We start from the raw sequence: 19,481 nt of genomic DNA, 5'->3' as shown, positions 1-19,481 counted from the left end.
CTTATGAAATAATGATACTCTCTAAAAGTCTAAATGGATGGCAAATTATATAAAATAACTAACACTTGGAGGAAACCAATTTTTGACAAACCCAACTAAAATCACCTCAAGTGTAAAAAAAAGATGATGAATAACAATAGAAAATTTATCACTTGAAAACAAAGAATGGTATCAAGGTTGTAACTGTACTTCTTGGTAAAACGCTCACACATTAATAAATTTAAAGAAAGAGAGATTGTGGGACGCCTGGGTGGCTCAGTCGGTTAAGCATCTGCCTTCGGCTCAGGTCATGATCCCAGGGTCCTGGGATTGAGTTCCCACATTGGGTTCCCTGCTCAGCGGGGAGTCTGCTTTTCCCTCTCCGTTTGGCCCTCCCCCTGCTCCTGCTCTCTCTCTCTCTTTCTTTCTCTCAAGTAAATAAATAAAATCTTAAAAAGAAAGAGAGATTGTACTGAAAGTAGTAAATATTTTTTTCCCAGTCCCTCCCTCTTCAGCCAGTCAAACCCACTGGCGCACATGTACTTGTTTAACAAAGTGAATTACGCAGGTGTGTGGAAGGCTTATCTTTAAGTCATCAAGGATTTATGCTACTCCTTAGGCTTGGGCCGCTTCCGGGTATCATGGATTATCACTGTGTTCCTTCCTTCATTTGTTTATATAAATGGGTCAATGGCTGTTGAAACACTTCAGAGCACTTAACTAAAGCAAACAAAGCTCTTGAACTTTCAATATCCAACAAGGAGCTATTGACAAGTAAGACTTGACTTAGCAAATCTCAGTATCATTTGGAACCTTAATACAATCTTCCAGATCTACAAAGAAGGCACACAACCCAGACATTTATCTTAACTTGGGCTCCACAAAGAAGATACTATCCTGATTTGAGACCAACTTTAAAATATAATGCTGCCATCTAGTAGTTTTGCTTGCTTTCTTTAATTGTTGCTGAGACCGAAGATGAGTCTACCCACACAGAGAAGGGAAAGAGGGTCTTGGCTCCTATCCCAGCCTTCTAGCTTTTGGATTCCCTCTCACTCTTCACTCCTTAAACTCAAAGATATTTCAGAGGGAAATCCTGTGATGGGAAACCTAGATTAACATCACAGCACCTGGATCTCTGTCACAGCACTCCCATTATCTGAACGACTGTGCATAACTCACCATCCTTCCCTGAGAACTATGTCTCTGATCTGTAAGAGGTGGGAACAGGATTGAATGCCAAGGTCCCTTTCAGTTCTACTAGCCAATTATTCCACTATTTAATGTATTTACAATGATGAAATCAATTGTTTGATTTATACTGGTAGCTAGAGAAAGAGGGCCACAGTACTGTTGCATATAAGGTTATATAAACTATTCCCAAACAGGAGCAATGGTTTCTTTGTGTTGTTTCTTTTATGTTTAGAAAGGAACTAATCGTATGTCTCTCTGGTGATTTTTGGAGATGTTAACGTCATGATTGCATCGGGGATGTTAGAGAATCATTCTTTTATCTCCCTCTGGAATTCCGTATCTTACTACAGTTACTTGAATATGGCTTTGCTCTGGTGCCAGGAGGAAAAACACAAAAGAAAACACATTCTTTTTAAGAAATTTGAATCACTTAATCTCATTTCCATTTTCCTTTCCAGGCTGACAAATATGTTGAATTTCAGTTCTTCCCGAACTTTGAGGCTTTCTCATTCAACTGACTGGCTTATCTTCTCACCTGGAATGTTAGAGCGATCAGGTTTCTGGTGGGAATGCAAGCTTTCTTTACAGGGTTCAAGGCATTAGCCTGCAAGAGATTTTCCAGGAAAATGCAAAACTTCTGGCTAGCGGACTGTGATTTCATCACCTATTGTGCAAAAAGCATTGCAGTTGTGATTGCTTCGGCAGCCCATATACTAAAATTGGAATGATACGGAGAAGATTAGCATGGGGCCTACACAAGGATGATGCACAGATTTGTGACACGTTCCAGATCTTTGTCTATGGCCACACCACCCTGAACATCCCGGGTCTTGTCTGATCTGGGAAGCTAAGCAGGGGGGGAAGACTGCCCAGTTATACCCAGGTGCTGTAGGCTTCACACACACACACACACACACACACACACACACACACAAAGTACAAAGCATTAAAGTAATATTCCCAACTTTTGCTACTTATCTACTGCCCCCCATTACAATGACCACGTTCATTTTGTATACACCCTTTATGGGCTCCCAGCTGCAAGACATTTCTCTTCTTTATCCTTTTCCTGATATAACCACATGCACACCTAACCATGGAGCAAAGTCCAAACCAGCTGGGAAACAAGATTCCTTGCCCCACATTCCTCAAGAACTGCCATTTTAGGGAGCAATGCCAAGGTCTTGTCACGTGCTTCTCTGTGTTTTAAGCTTCTTTTTCTTCTTCCTGTTTTTTATGGTAAATCCTGTATTAGAGTTTGAACAACTGAATGATAAAATGCAGTCTTAGGCACAGATGCTGCAGGGAATAGCTTTTGAAATTCTCCAACATACTAAGGTATAATTGGGTTTTAATGCATTAAATGGCTGAGTAATTTAAATGTTAGGAAAAGAAAACAGTCTTTCCTAGAGTTTATGAAGTGGGAAGCCTATTTCTTATAATGATTAACTGTGAGTCATCATTTCAAACACAAGCATCCGCTCGCATATGCTCCAGATCAAGGGTGCTGAACGCACACAAAAATTTACCAAACTAGTGTCTTATGCTGATGGCTGCAGCACATTTTATCTGTGAAATGAAGATGGGAAGTAACAAACCAAGCACCATGTTGAATTTGGGGTCTACCTGCCCCACCCTACTCAGAGAAGAATACTGTTTTAAAAGCATATATTCAATGTCTGTCTGCATCCGGTCCTGCTTGAAGACAGAGGTTGTACTGGGATTAGGAGGTCAACAGCCTAGAGAATTTTTCATGGTGGCCAGGAGGCCTAGTCTTGATAACTTGATCCATCTGGCTGCTTCTTACAGAAGCCTCTCTTTATCGTCAGGTTTGGGCCCCACACCATGAAAATCATGAGAGTGATGGTGGGCCCTCATCTGCACTTCATGACCAGCTATGCAGAAAATGTGGGCAAAGTTACCCCTACAGATCAGTTCTGAAAGCTCTGGGCCAAGAGACAAGTCCTTCTTGCACATTCTCCCTGCCCTTTAGGGCAAGGTTTGAACGGAGAAATCCTTGCCCTGAGCCTCAGAAGAACAGTATGTGGGAATGAGCTCCACCACTACTGTTTACATATGTGAATAGTGCTTAGATGTTCTCCTGGTAAAAAGAACACAGAAAAACATGGGTAATAATACCCACACTGAGTTGCTCTAAGTGTCCAATAGGATAATGCAGGCAAAGACACAGTGTAAGGAGCTTTGCAAATGCAATGTTATCATAAGGGAAACGAGGCCTCTGAATTTGCTAGCAATGCTTCAGAGACTGAAGAAGGAAAAGACAGCCTGAAAATCTGAGATGGTGGATTCCAAGTTATATTGAATGTAACACAAAGAAGCTAATAAAGAATGAGACAAGTCAGTTTGGTTTGTATTGATGCTGGAAGGATGGACAGTCGGTAGAACTTAGCAGCTCTGGGTTCAATCCAGTCTCTGCCCCCAAATAGCTGTGTGATCTCAGTGAGGTTGCATATACTCTAGAAAGCCTTTTAGATAGAGGAAGACTTAAAGTAATATATCTCCTTGGCATCAGCATCCTAACAAGGACCCTCTGGAAACATAATGGTACAGTATCCTCAGACTAGTACTGAAAGGTACATAGTCTTAGGCAGATGAGTCTCCCATTACCAAGTGAGCCCCAGATTCTAAAAGAATCCATTAGCTCTTCTGTGGCAAGCCCTTCCCAACCAAGGGAGCCAACCTATTGTCTCGGTTGAAGGGTCAATCCATGTCAATTCTGTAGCATATAGCCGGGAGCATAAACTCCCACTCGAGTTTCTTATATTTCCCTTGCTAACAAAACTAGAGAACAGCAAGATTAACCTAAATATTCCCATATGTTGAGATGTAAAGGGAGAGCAGACAGAGTTACTTTGAATTTAAGCTGAGTGTTAATGATAAAGTGTTCAAGTCACCATGATCTAAGCAAATGTTAAAGGAAAAAACACACACATGCACAGAGACACACAGACGGTGTGCAATCAGTAAGTCAACGCACATTGGCTAAAGTACAATCTAGTACAACACATTTATCTGGATTTGTAAACAAACAATACAGTGAACTGTAGTATCAGAATCCAATGTGCGGTGCGGAATAATGCATGCTGGCGAACCTACTGACCTTGAGTGGGAAGTCCCCGCTGTGTGATCTGAGCTTGCCGGTTCTATCGAGCGCCATTTACCACTTGGCTCAGGAGTCACGACAGGTGATAAGCAGAGGTTAGTGATAATACTGCTATTATATTATTCGAATATTATTGGCTATCATGTGAAAATTGCTTTAGAAGCATTTCTCAATTTAATTTCATCCTTATACTATTAAGCTTTTAGGGTGAATATTATTGATCCCATTTTACAAATAAGGAAACTGAGGGTTTAAGAGACCTCATGTTTCTGAATCCAAAGGTCTCGCTCTTAATTTTAGGCCATACTACATAAATTCCAATCTCAGGTTGGATTCCAGAGTCTTTTTTTTTTAATTTTTAATTTTTATTTTTTCAATCTTTTTTAAAGATTTTATTTATTTGAGAGAGAGCAAATGAGGATGAGCAGGGGGAAAGGCAGAGGGAGAGGAAGAAGCAGGCTCCCTGCTGAAGACCCTGAGATCATGACTGGAGCCAAAGGCAGACGCTTAACAGCCTGAGCCACCCAGGTAGCTCTAGATCCCCGAGTCCTCAGTAAAATGATCCTAGATTATGTCTGGTCCTTAATTCAGAAAGGAACTTGAAATTATTCCTTTGTACGTTTCCACAGTTTCATTCTAGAAGGGCTTGGAAAGCTCTGCAATGATCAACTGACCAAGTGGCCATTGGTCAGTATCCTTCAGTATCTACAACTGGGGCAGAATTTTCATGAGAGCGCTTTAAGTTCTTCTCTCATTCCCAGCTATATCAGAAGGAGACTGACCCTCACTGACTGTCACAGATTTTGACATTGAAGTATTGACTGCTTCAAAACTGCAAGAAAAATACAGCTCAGATTTACAGGTTATGATCATAAAAAAACCTTGGAAGAATTATTTATACTAAATGATAATAGTGTAATATTCTGTGGATAAAGGAATTATGGTAATGTTCATTTTCTTCTTTAGGTTGGTCTGTATTCTTAAAATATTTTACAGTAGATATGCATTATCGTGTTACTGGAAAACTTATGTTAAAAATAACATGGTCATACACTGGTCTGATGATTTTATTTAAAACTAAGTCTCTAAAATGTTCTCTCTTATTGTAACAAGACACACCTTATTCTGTGCTGGTTTTTTAAACTTATTAAAATGTGATCTGTAGTTACGTCATATTTATTTTGATTTCTGTCATCTGACAGTAACTGTGGGGAATGCTGTGATAAAATCCGAGCTCTGTCCCTCACTAACTGCATGACCTAGAGTAATTTAACCTCCCCATGAATAATAATACTATTTCCTTGCAGTGAGGTGAAGTTTCTTAAAATTCTCTAACCCTCCATAGTTTTTCTTCCCTCTTGTTTAATATAGAACTTATTTCATATAAGCCATTTGACACTTAGCCTTTCTTAAATAGACTTTTTGTGTATTACTCTGTTTCACCAACTGGTCAAATGAAGAGCAGGGTATACAGCTCTGTCTATAGTGTCAGGTTGAATGTATGGAGAATGTGAAAAGTAAATGAGACCTGGTCGCTCACAATCAAGTAAGGCCTAATAGAGTCATATAAGTAACCATAAATACAATTTAAACGCTAAGGGAAATTGGGGAAAGGGAAGGTTAATTCCAAATAGACCTGGAAGCCAGAAAGTCTTTATATATAGGGTAGCATCGAAGAAGGGCCCTGAAAGATGGACAGTGTTTCACAGGCTGAAAAATGGGGGCATGATCAAGAAAAATATGAACTTCTGCATTCTCTTTACATCTCTAGCTCTTAGTATTGTGCTTACACAAATCATCTTCCACTGTTTCACTGCTCATTATTCTCTGCTTAAACCTTTAGACTTTGTTCGTTGAAATTAACAATGACAGAACATCTCTCATCCCCAAGAAAGAACCAGATTTTGAATTCGGGAGCTATTTCCCAGAGGGAGGAGAGTTTGGCTGGAGCCTGGGACCTTTACAACCCTCTTAGCAGGCAGGAAACATTTTCTTTTGATACATGACAAAGCCAAATTTTTATCCATACTCTGCAAAGGATAGAAGGCAAGTTGTGTTTTTGTTTGATTGATGTGGGCTTAAAACTCTGAAAATACCTTAACGTAAGGATGTTTTTACCTGCCTTCTGTTTGGCTGGTTGGGTTTTTCTGCAAAGTTCCTCCTTCCCCAAAAGAAAGGTATGCAGTGGCAAATGGGGGCCACGTTACCTAACCTATGTTTTCATTTTTTAAAAGACTTTATTTGTTTGAGAGAGAAAGAGAGAGAGAGGGTGAGTGAGCAGGGGGAGGAGCAGAGAGAGAGAAGCAGACTCCCCGCTGAGCAGAGAGCCAGACATGGGGCTGGATCCCAAGACCCCAGGATCATGACCTAAGCAGAAGGCAGACGCTTAACAGACTGAGCCACCCAGGTGCCTCACCTAACCTCTACTTTCGCATCTGCCAGGTGGGGATGCTTATAGTACCTACATCAGAGGATTACTATTCAAAGTATTTAGCCATAGTAAAAGCTTAACAAATGTTTAAGACAAAGGAATGCATGTGCCTTCTCAATAAAATAATCTATTCTTGGGGGTGGAGGAGGCACAACAAGCTCTTTTCTTTAACATTTTAGAGACCTCTCGTTGTCTCTGTATGTATTGGCATTTGTATTCTCTACAAGTAGAAAAACCTAGGCACAGTGCATTAACCCCCAAATGAAAAGCTGGTCATAAGGAAGTTATTTTACACTTTTTTCATGTCTAATTAACAGGTGAAACCAAAGGCTGTATTTCAGTGACCAATAACCTCGCTACTGCATTTTCAGTGATGCTGGAATCGGTATGTAAAGAATGCTGTTCCCTCTCCAGTGGTACCTCATTTATCCTTACTCTTTTATTAACTCATTGTCTTACTCTACATTGTTTTTATAACAGCTGATTGTGGTACGCAGCTTAGTGAACATTTGTCAACTCCCTGGTATCCCATGGTTAGGGATACAAATGAAGCATTAAGGATCATCCTATTTAATACGTAATATGCACACAGAAAAGGGGCTCAAGACCTTGTTAAAGAGAGGAAAAACAATGGGAATTAGGTATATGCCTAAATGACACTTAACAGAAGATGAAGCTGTCTCAATAAATGTGAATCACATTGAGAGAATGACCATGGTTTCATTGTCTAATCAACAGTCCGTTTGATATTAACCTGTGAAATGTATCCTTTCACTAATACTATAACCACTACTTAAAGAACACCAGAATTCCTGCCACGCTGGAGCATATACATATGCATATGCAAGGAAAAATATGCATATGCAAGGAGAAATATGCATAAACAAGGAGAAATCTCCAAGGATAGGAGTGATTGGGCTGGGGTTCATCATCATCATCAGCCTCCTCCTCGTCACCATCACCATCATAAGAGGGCCGTTCACTGAGCACTAACCAAACACTGCTAAATTCTTTGAGAAATGTTTTCACTTAATTCCCTACAACTACGCTACCCCCGTTTTACTGATGAGGAAAATGAGGCAGAACAAGGTAAAGCTGCACGTTTAAGCTCATGGCTAATAAGTGAGGAAGTCATGATTTGAACACAGACCTGCCTCACTCCAAAAAACCTCACTGTTAACTACCCTACTTCACCGCCTTCTCACCTTTTAGAGGATTTACGGGACTAAGCAGTAACTAAAATAGCAGCAGACTCAATAATACAAAAACTGTGGTCTTGGTAAAGGCCTGCAAAAAGGCCATGTTTTGAAATGAAAGCATCAATGCGCCGACAGAAAACACACACACATCTACTCGGGAATTTTATTAGCATTTTCTTCCCTGCTGAAACTTTTAATGCGGCTCTACACTGTATTCATTGCGAGGTGCCATTAGGGCTGGGCTCCCTTCAAGTGTTACCAATTCATGAGCACATTAATAACATAGTTAATATGAAGTGTTTAGAGCCTCCACATCGGTGACAAATATGCCTCAGCCAAATTTCCTGACCACTGAGGCCACGGAGGAACAATTTGGTAGATTTCATCAACAGTTCTAATTATGTTCCTGTCAAGTTGAGAACGAAGTAATCCATAACTGGGGGGTGCTGGAAGACAGTGGCACAGAAGAGTAATTTATGCCCCAGACACAGGGTCCTTTTTGTAGTTAGTGTGCACAACGCTTGACTAACAAGTGGGTTCAAAAAGGAATGTATTAGGGAAAACACAGCCCTCTCTGTTGGAGAGGCTTGTCAGGTGTAAGCTTATGAGGAGTTATGAGGTAATGACTTCCAGAAGTCTTGTTTATACAAGCATCTGGAGTTCAGGGCTCTCGGCAGTGTCAGAACTGCGGGTTGTAAGATGTAGGATATCGGCTCCAAGCCTCTCTCAGACTTTTTTTTCAACTGCTCCATTTGAGCCATGTCTCCAGAGAGGATTTGTGGGCAGACTTTTAAGTGTGACAGGAGGGATGCTGAATGGAGTGAGCCAATGAGGAGTCAACTTAGGGAATAGATTTTTTAAAAATAACAGTTCAATCCTCAGATAGCATTATCATCAGAGATACAAGGATATTGTTAGAAGGGGGAGAAAAGGACCCTTTTATGAAGCTATAAATAATGTGCTAATGGAATGTGCAAAGGAATTGTTGGGAACAGTAAACTGAAATGTCACAATCCCCCTGCATGCTCCCACCCCCACAACTGAACTATGGGACAGACAATTAGAAAAGAGTGGGGCATGGGGGGGGAGGGCGTCATGCAGTTTGGAGTGATTTTCCACTGCCGTCTATATTGGGATGCAGCTCCTGTTCTCTCCAACAGGGTAATTTTATACATGGCATTCTTATTAAATATTTCAAAGGGGGGAGGGGAAGGAGGAGGAAGAGGTATGTGTCTGCTGCCTTTTTTCTCCTTTTTAAGAGTTAAGGCTGGTAATGTTAGCAGCCGCTTGGTTATTATTACCGATCAGTTGTTAATTAAAATAAAATGAAGCTTTTTAAACTTCAACACCGTATTGCAAATTATGCAAAAGACACAACTAATTGCATTATTAGCAAAAATTACATTTAAAAATAGCTCCACACAAAGAACTAAAATTATCTAATCTAAACTTGCTTTTACCAAATGAAGCCTGAGGAGACAGAGCTCTGGGGAAAACAAGGGTTTTTCTGTCTCTCATTCAACAAAGAGAGAGACAGAGAGACAGAGACAAAGAGAGAATAAATCCTTAAACTTTATTACTAAATATTAATAGAAATAACAAATACATTTGAAATTACCTAAGATAAACTTTTAGGTAACGATGTTAGATCATTCTCATCCAATACAACAGGATATTCATTTGGACATAGTTAATTCTTAATCATCTACAAATAATTTTCCAGGCAATGGGTTGAAGGAAACCAGGACTCATTATTATGAATAAGGCCTTCTTAGGTCTTTAAATGTAAGGGTTGGTCAGAGATGGGGTAGAAATAAGCCCTTAAATGCTAAGAAAGATATTTGTCATTTGTCATTTGCTGGTCACTTACATGGCATGCATATATATATATATTTATTGCATACATATATATTTTTTTATTTTTTTAAAGATTTTATTTATTTTATTTGAGACAGAGAGAATGAGAGAGAGAGAGAGAGAGCACATGAGAGAGGGGAGGGTCAGAGGGAGAAGCAGACTCCCCGTCGAGCAGGGAGCCCGATGTAGGACTCGATCCAGGGACTCCAGGATCATGACCTGAGCCGAAGGCAGTTGCTTAACCAACTGAGCCACCCAGGCGCCCTATATATATATATATATATATTTTTTTTTTTAAGTTAGAAGACTATTATCCACTGTTCTTTTTCCCAAGTTGCTTTTTTCACCTGGGTAGAAAGCTGGGAGCTGCCAGTGTCTGCAAATGAATTTTCATGCTTTATTTTGCTACACAGAGACTCCAAGGTCCCCACAGGTCCCTTTGGGCTCACTCACGCCGTATAAGTGGCAAAATACTAATGCAAAAGTAGAGGGTGAACTTGTCTCTTTGCAAGCAGGCACTACAAAATGGCTCATTTGGTATCATTTTGCATTTAGTATTTTTTGGATTAAATATTTTTCCTATCCACCCCCCTGTCCCATGTTTAAAGCCACCACCATCTCTCAGGAGCGGCATTCATTTATTGTGGCAAAAGCAAAACACTATACGGATGAAAGGAGAAGTATGATATGCATTTTGAGGAATTCCTTCTTGCTTAACATGGACGGAAGCTCCCAAGCTGAATGGAAAGTTCCTTTTGACTATGAGTTCTGGCCAGGTTACCCCTGTAGGTGGAGAATATAAGCATTATTCTCCTAAACCATGAGTGAGAAAGAAGTTACTTAGGGAAATGTCGTCCCACTTCAGAATCATACATATAACCCTTTCAGTAAACAGTCAGGGTCTGGGGAGCATCTTATACCTAACAACTCGGGGAATAAAAGCAGCAAGCAACTTTGATAGAATGATCATATTCGCTAATGAGTAAACTGGGTAACCTGACAGCAAACCCCAAGGCCCAGAATCTGGTGGAAGACAAGGCTATTTCATTTCATTATATACATATATTTTTAAAGATTTTATTTATTTGAGAGAGAGAGAGAGAGAAAGACAGCACAAGCAGGGGGAGCAGCAGGCAGAGGGAGAAGCAGGCTCCCCGCTGAGCAGGGAACCCGATGTGGGACTTGATCCTAGGACCCTGGGATCATGACCTAAGCTGAAGGCAGACACTTAACCGACTGAGCCACAGGGTCTTTTTAAAAAGTCCTCCACCATCAGCTTCACTTTTCAATTTGATTTCATTTTTCTCTTCCAGGCTGTCCATGCGATTTAGGAGAGTAAAAGAACAACTGAAGAGAACAACTGAACAATTGAAAAGCAACGACTGCACTAAACTCACATTACTGTAGGCATCCTGTGTTCACAATTCTCTACCACTTTGCTCTGAAGCTCCAGAGGCTGATCCTCCCTATGCTCACTCATCTCATGGAATGCCTTGCAGATAGTAAGGGCTCAAAAATTGCCTGTGCAATGACCTTTTGCAGGGAAAACTGGATATTTTATCAAAAGAACAAGAAAGGTGCACTTCAGATATTATTATAAAAATATTATTCCATCACACAGTATTTTGAAAATGTGTAATTTAGAGACAATACATCAGGTGAAGAAACCCATTTGGTCACAAAAGTTCAACAATAAGATCCAGAGCCTTTGAAATCCAGTTCCAAGGCTGTGGGTATCATCACTAGCCATAGCAAAATTTCCTAGGCTGTTTTGTTTTAATAATAATTATGAGGTATCTATAGATCTGCAGGCTTTACGGTATGTTGATACTTTACCACTTCTAGGTAGCTTGGCCACTCTTCAAAATCCGAACTCATCATTTCTGTGAAAAATTCTACATAACAATTGGCCAATTAGTACCCTCATTGTGGTTCTTTTTTTACCCCTCTTTAAAGGAATAGTCAGTAGATACTGCTTAAGGCTAAATTTAGGGGAGAGAAAAATCATCTGTCTAAATCAAGGTGGTTAATCCAATTACCAATTTCTCTCAGTATAGTTGCCCTCAGGCTACTGTATATCATTGTTCATCTAGAAAGTGTTCTTCAGAGATTTTGCTGGGGAAAACCTGCCAGCACTGTGCTACCCATTCATAGCTCTACAGAACAAGCAGGTGTCAACATCATAGCATGAGTAACGCATATGTTGAGGCTGACTTGCGGAGAGCCCCGAATGTCATGTTATTCTCCATGCATGCAGATAGTAAGGGCTCAAAAATTGCCTGTGCAATGACCTTTTGCAGGGAAAACTGGATATTTTATCAAAAGAACAATGGGGCCCTGAATGTCAAAGCTGAGATGAGACCAAGGGTCTCCAGTTCCTCATTTTAGAATGAACAAAGGGAACAGCAGTGTCCTAACTAATAGCGCTGCAATGAGGATGGAATAAAATATTGTACAGTTAATGCAGTTTGCAAGCTTGTAAAACAAGATGAGAAAGAGTCAAGATGACGTGGGAGGTTTTTTCCACTGTGGATGTTGGCATAAAGGGTGAGCCATTAACAAAATCAGATGGTCAGGAAGTGATAACTTGGAAAAGAAGAGAAGGAAAACTGAAAAATGGGCAAGTGGATCTTCAGGCAGAACATCCAAGTCGATGTGACCAGCATTTGAAGGGTTACTGGCAATTAGAAGACAGCCTGAGACTGGAATGTACAAATGGGTGTTACACACACACAGATGTAAGCTTTGAAGTCCTACTCGTGGAACAATGATAAACCAGATGCTGGGTAGCAATGGAAACAAAATGTCATACGAGAAATAGGGAGAAATTCAGGCAAGTACAGGATCATGTAAACTTGAGGAACAAGAAAGTGTTAGATACAAGAAAGTGCCATTAAACACAGCGAGTGGGAACTCAAGAATACGGGAACTCAAAAAAGATCAATGGATCCCATAACTGGAAGGTCACTGGAGACCACAGAGGCAGGAACTGAAGGACAGTGGTGAGGCAGCACCAGATCACAAGTAGGGTGGGACAATTTGGTGGAGACCAGGTCCATGAAACATTTTTTATAAGAAAATTGATGGTGAAGGAAGTGAGAAAAGCAGGGCAGTTCTTTGAGCAGTTATCAGGATGTGGGAAGTTTTTTTGTTTGTTTGCTTGTTTGTTTTTTCCTACAGTAGAAAAGAGGTCATTGGAACCAGAGGAAGTCAGCATGTGTGGGACCAACCCATAAAGTTAAATCTCAGGGAACCTAGGCAGGATTGGAATTAGCTTTGTCCGGGAGGCGTGCTTCACCAGAGGTGGGAGAGGAGAAAAGATGCCAAAAGCTCTATTGAACTTGACAATGGAAAAGAGTGGCAAGATGAAGTGCATGACAATGCCCAGTCCTTTAAAAGAATTACAAAGTAATCAGTAACAGGAGTCATGTGAACTAGAAAAACACAGCTCAAAAAAAAAAAAAAGGCTGTAATATTTATATTTACATAAATATAAATATCGTGTGATATTTATATTACAACATTTAACAATGGAACTTAGCTAGAGCAATTTTTTGATGTTTTGCAAGTGAAATAACTGCTTGATTTATTGAAGTTTCTATTTTTTTAAATCCCATTGCTCTAGAATCATGTGGACTTAGCTCAAGAGTCACACTGTCTCAAACAACAGAGTTAACATATATATATGCTGAATTATGTACTTCCCTCCCAAACAAATGCAATATTTTGGGCATTCTAGGTCCTGCTTATGCAGGGTGAGCAAAGAAGCCAATGATGAGATCTTAACAAAACTCTGGAATGGTAAACAAAAGACAAATTTTTATCATTAGACTGATTTTCAAACCTAACAAAAACAATGAAGGTAATCGGTAAGTTTTACAAAACATGATGCCCCACCTCAGACCTACTAATAGCAAACCATTTTAGAAGCCCCAAGCTTTTTTGTCCTCTAGTTTCCTTTATTGTGGTTATACCCTTAGGCTTCTCATGGCAAGAATCCATTCTGTTAGTCTCCAATAACTTGAGGACAGATAGGATGAAATGAAATAAAATTAGGTTCCTCTCTCACCTGTGAGTTAAAACCCATCAGCAGCAAGTCATTGAATTTAAGTGCACATCTCTTATTATTTCGATTTTTTTTTTTACTGTTTTTATTTCTACAATCATAGGCCTAGCAAGACCGTAATCTCCCAGCAGGAGCCTGGCACACGCACAATGGGATGACCAGCTAGGCAGCAGAAAAACAGGCGATCTCTCTCCTCTTCCCTCTCTGTTGTATAAAAGGGGCTTGGCATGAATGAGTCTTACAACAGCCACCAACCATCTCTTATTTTTTTCCGCACAATCATCAATATCAGCATCAAGTGGTGTGGCGGCTCTGCAACACATTGTGGCAGCAGAGTGAGCCCAGCATGCAAACGTTTTGGCTAATTTAAAAACCTTGTGCAGCCGAATCAAACATGACAAGACGATGGCAAAAAGAGAGGCTATTATCCCAAATGAGAGTGGGTGGATGGCTGAAATTGGTTTGAGTGGCAGAGACACAAGAGGGGGAAAGAAGAGAAATAACTTAGAATGATAATCCCAGATAAAACAGGCTGCTAGATATACAGGTATACCCATGCAAAGACTCTCTCTCCCTCCCTCTCTCTCTCTCTCTCTCTCTCTTTCTCTCCCTCAGGGAAGAAAAGGCAATTACTTCCAAGCTTTAGTACTGGGGAGATCAAGTAGAAGAAGACCTTTAACAAGAAGGAATACCAAATAAACTACCATATGATAAAGCATTGGTCCATTCACAGGTAAAAATACATTTAACTTTAAAAAACATAAAACTTTCCATAGAAATCTCTGATTTTTAGAATACTAAAACTGTCATTTCATGCTTGAAGGAATGTGCTGGTATCTAATTGTCATTTCTAGGAAGAGAAGTGGGGAGTCGTGGATTTAGGACTGGCAAATCCTGAGATAAGCCAATGAGTTTGTGCCCAGGCCTAAAGGTTTCCTCAAGTCATCAAGAGAATTTGAGGTGACTACTACAAGATGGTGGGGTGTAGGAACACCCTGAATTTACCTCTTCCCACAGACACACCAGATCTATAGCTACATATGGAGTAAGTCCCACTGAAAAAGATCTGAAAACTAGATGAACTACTTCTCCACAACAAAGATAAAAAGACCACATCTAGATGGCCAGGAGAGGCAGAGACATGGTCTCGACAAAAATCCCGCACTGGGTCCAGTGACACACAAAAGAAAGGGATCTCACCAGTCTGGTGCTTCTTTCAGAGAAGTGAGGGGTGGTGTCTTAGAAAAGTCACCCCAATCTCTGGGATCAGCATCAGAGAGGAGCCTCCCACACACCTGGTTTAGAAAACCAATAGGACTGATGTCCAGGGGACCCAAAACGCTATGGAAAACTGAGATTCCCCTTTTAAAGGGTTCATGTGCAGTCTCATTCAACATGAGAACCAGCAAAAAACAAACAACAACAACAACAACAAAACCCAGCAGTTTGAAAAGTGCCTAGACCATATATGATGGAGATTCATTTGTTGATCTGAAAGCACCTGTTGGAGGGGAGGGGAATGGTTGAAATTCTCCCCAGAGATGGAGGTGCTAGTGGATGCCATTTTTGCACAGTCCATCTACCCAGCTAGCACAGGGGCCAAGCTTAGAGGCAGCACCCTCCTATGGCCTAGGTAAGAAAGTGGGGGTGAGCAGTCATGGCACTATCCCACTGCCTTGCCAAAGCCAGAGACTGCAGGTGGTTGCAGCACTCCCCAGCTTCTTGGCTACAGCAGGCAAGTGCAAGCAGTCATGGCATTCTCCCACTCTATGCCTGGGACTGGCAAATGTAAGCAGTTGTTGCCTGCTCCCACTCTCAGCCTAAAGCCAGCCCGCATGCACAGACAAGGCATTCTCCTGCTGCATTCCTGAAACCGCAGGTGCACACAGTCAAGACATTTTCCTGCTGCCTTTCCAAAGCCAACAAGTGTGCCCCACCCCCTACCATCTCCAGCTTCCCTACCAAAGTCAGTGGGCACATGCAGTCCACACAGAGGACACACCTTGATCATCTGGCCCTGGTGGCCAAGATGGCTGGCATTCCTGCACTCCATGGGAATGTAACAATCAGAAAGACAGTTCTCAGCAGGTCACCACGCCCAGGGCACTGCAGATAGCAGACTGAAATACGAACCCAGTCGTCTTGTGAAAAAGACCTATTTATTTCACCTTGAGCTTCTGTCTGAAGGACAGGCTTTAGGTTTCCCAAACATCTAGAGGCTAAGGAGATACTCCTAGTAAATGTAAACAGGGAGACACCATCTTTGTGCACACCCTTGGCCTCACTACAGCTTGACAAGACCTTCAGAAAGGAGCTTATACACTCATCAGGAACCCCGATTTTCACAACTGGCCAAAGGGACACCCTCAGATCACGTGGTCTGGTGGCGAGCAGGAATTAGGATTGAAGCTCCACAGAAATATGCATATTTGCATACTTTAAAAGGTGCTACCTGAGGGTCTGGCTTCCAATCAGTCTAAAACTGGGTGCTAAATGAGACTTCCTCACTTGGAATACTGATATGTCTTGGCAAATCCTCAGCAACAAGGACATAACAAGAATAAATCAGGTGGTTTAGGCAATCACAAGGGTTTGAGAGACAACCAAGAGCTAGGACAAGGTTAAACAAGAAGCTCATCACCTGTACAAGGCCTTTCCTTTAAAACTGAGAGAGGAAGCCGCTTCCTCTAATACATAGAAACAAACACAGAGAGTTAAGCAAAATGAGGACATAGAGAAATATGTTCCATGTGAAAGAACAAGACAAAACTTCAGAAAAAATATCTTAATAGTACAGAGACAAGTAACCTACCTGATAAAGAATTCAATGTAATGGTCATAAAGATGCCCACTGAACTGTGGAGGAAAATGGATGAACACACTGAGTACTTCAACAAAGGGACAGAAAACATAAGAAAGTACCAAACCGAAATCAGGGACCCGAAAAATACAATAACTAAATTAAAAAATACACTAGAGGGGTTCAACAACAGACTGGATGGAGTAGAAGAATAAGTTAGTGAGCTGGAAGACAAAGCAATAGAACTCACCCAGACAAAGCAGAAAATAGAATTCAAAAGAATAAAAAAATGAAGACAACTTAAGAGACCTATGGGACAACATCAAATGGAACAACATTCACATTATAGGGGTGCCAGAAGAAGAAGAGAGAAAAAAGACAGAAAACTTATTGAAAGAATAATGGCTAAAAACTTCCCTACCTTAGAGAAAGAAACAGACTCCAGGACTTGAGGAATCCCAGAGAGCTCCAAATAAGATGAACCCAAAGAGATCGACACCAAGACACATTATAATTAAAATACCAAAATTTAAAGATAAAGAGAGACTCTTTTTTTTTATTTTTTAAAAGATTTTATTTATTTATTTGAGAGAGAGAGAGAGAATGAGAGACAGAGAGCACGAGAGTGAAGAGGGTCAGAGGGAGAAGCAGACTCCCCGCTGAGCAGGGAGCCTGATGCGGGACTCAATCCCGGGACTCCAGGATCATGACCTGAGCTGAAGGCAGTCGCTTAACCAACTGAGCCACCCAGGTGCCCAAAGATAAAGAGAGACTCTTAAAAGCAGTAGGAGAAAAGTATATTGATACATACAAGGGAAGCCCCATAAAACTATCAGCAAATTTCTCAGCAAAAACTTTGCAAGCCAGTGGCATGACACTTTCAAAGTGTTGAAAGAACTTCCAATGAAGAATACTCTTCAATAAGGTTATCATCCAGAATTAAAGGAGAGATAAAAGAGTTTTCCAGATAAGCAAAAGTTAAAGGAGCTCATGGGTGCCTGGTGGCTCAGTCGGTTAAGCATCCAACTCTTGATCTCAGTTCAGGTCTTGATCTTAGGGTCATGAGTTCAAGCCCTGCTTTGGGCTCCACGCTGGGCATCGAGCCTACTTAAAATTTTTTTTTTTTTTTAAGTTAAAGGAGTTCGTTACTACTAAACTAGCCTTACAGGACATGGTAAGGGGACTTTTTTCAGCTAAAAAATAATGGCACTAATTAATAACAAGAATATATACAAAAGTAAAAATCTCATTGGAAAGGGCTAATATTTGGTAAAATAGTGGCTTAACCACTAATAAAGCTGCTATGAAGACTTAAAGACAAAAGTAATCAGATTAAAACTACAATAATTATTAAGGGATACTAAAATTAAAATATGTAAAATGAGACATCAGAAACATAAAACATGTTAGGGGTAAAAATGTAGTTTTGGAATGTGTTCAAATTTCAGTTGTTAACAACTTAAAATAGTTTATTATATATGTGAATCTCGCAGTAACCACAAAGCAAAAACTTAGAGTAAATACACCAAAGAAAATGAGAAAGTAATCTAAACATAATGGTAAAGAAAGTCATCAAACCACAAGGGGAGAGAGAAAAAAAATAAGAAAGGAACAGAGAGGAACTACAAAAACTGCCAGAAAACAATTAACAAAATGATAATAAGTACATACCTATGAATAATTACTTTAAATGTAAATGGCCTAAATCCTCTAGTCAGAAGACATAGGGGCTGAATGATTAAAAAAACAAGCTATATCTATATATTGCCTATAAGAGACTCACGTTAGAAGTAAGAACACACACAGACTGAAAGTGAAGGAATGATATGAAACTCCAATCAGATAAAAGGGACCCTAAAACAAAGACTGTAATGAAAGACAGAGGACAGTACACAATGATAAGGGGTCAATCAGCAAGAAGATATAACATTTATAAATATATATATATATAAATCAAATATTAATATGCCTAAAGGGAGAAATTGATAGTAATACAATAATAGTATGGGACTTTAACATACCATTTACATGAACGGATTAATCATCAAGAAAGAAAATCAGTATGGAAATCAGACCTTAAACAACACAGTAGACCAGATGGACTTAATAAATATATATAGAACATTCCATCCAAAAGCAGCAGAATACACATTCTTCTCAAGTACACATGGAACATTCTCCAAGACAGCTCACATGTTAGGCCACAAAACAATTCTCAATAAATTTAAAAAGACTGAAATCATATCAAACATCTTCTCTGACCACAATGGTATGAAACTAGAAATCAATTACAAGAAGAAAACTGGAAACCCTACAAATACATGGAGATTAAACAATATGTTAGAACAACTACTGAGTCACAGATGAAATCAAAGAAATAAAAAAATACCTTGAAACAAATGAAAACAAAAATATGATATACCAGGTGCCTGGGTGGCTCAATCAGTTAAGCGTCTGCCTTCGGCTCAGGTCATGATCTTGGGGTCCTGGGATTGAGCCTCGCATCAGGCCCTCTGTTCAGCTGGGAGTCTGCTTCTCCCTTTCCCTCCCCCCCACTCATGTGCTCTCTCTCTCTCTCTCTCTCTCTCAAATAAATAAATAAAATCTTTAAAAAAATATGATACAACAAAATCTATGGGATGCAGCAAAAGGGAAGTTCATTGCAATATGTGCCTACCTCTGAAAACAAGAGCTATCTCAAAGAAACAATTTTTTATACCTAAAAGAACTAGAAAAGGAACAAATGAAGCCCAAGTTAGTAGAAGAAAGAAAATAATAAAGATCAGAGTGGAAATAAATGAATTACAGACTAAAAGACAATAGAACTGATC

The 19,481-nt window shown here is 40.1% G+C and overlaps 1 protein-coding gene and 1 non-coding gene across 9 annotated transcripts in view; one reads left to right on the top strand and one right to left on the bottom strand.

Moving 5' to 3' along the window:
* ESRRG (estrogen related receptor gamma) overlaps window positions 1-19,481 on the bottom strand; it is a 616,331-nt gene that overhangs the window by 318,537 nt on the left and 278,313 nt on the right. The window lies entirely within an intron of this gene.
* On the top strand, window positions 1,865-1,969 carry LOC112839338 (U6 spliceosomal RNA). The gene has a single exon (XR_003212176.1). It is a non-coding gene; the product is annotated as a U6 spliceosomal RNA (small nuclear RNA).

This window comes from Callorhinus ursinus, unplaced genomic scaffold, assembly GCF_003265705.2.
Source record: "Callorhinus ursinus isolate GAN/ISIS: 27379988/994484 unplaced genomic scaffold, GSC_fseal_2.0 scaffold54, whole genome shotgun sequence".
Taxonomy (NCBI): Eukaryota; Metazoa; Chordata; class Mammalia; order Carnivora; family Otariidae; genus Callorhinus; species Callorhinus ursinus.
Note: the sequence above shows the minus strand (reverse complement) of the source record. Positions and strands in the feature narration are given on the sequence as shown.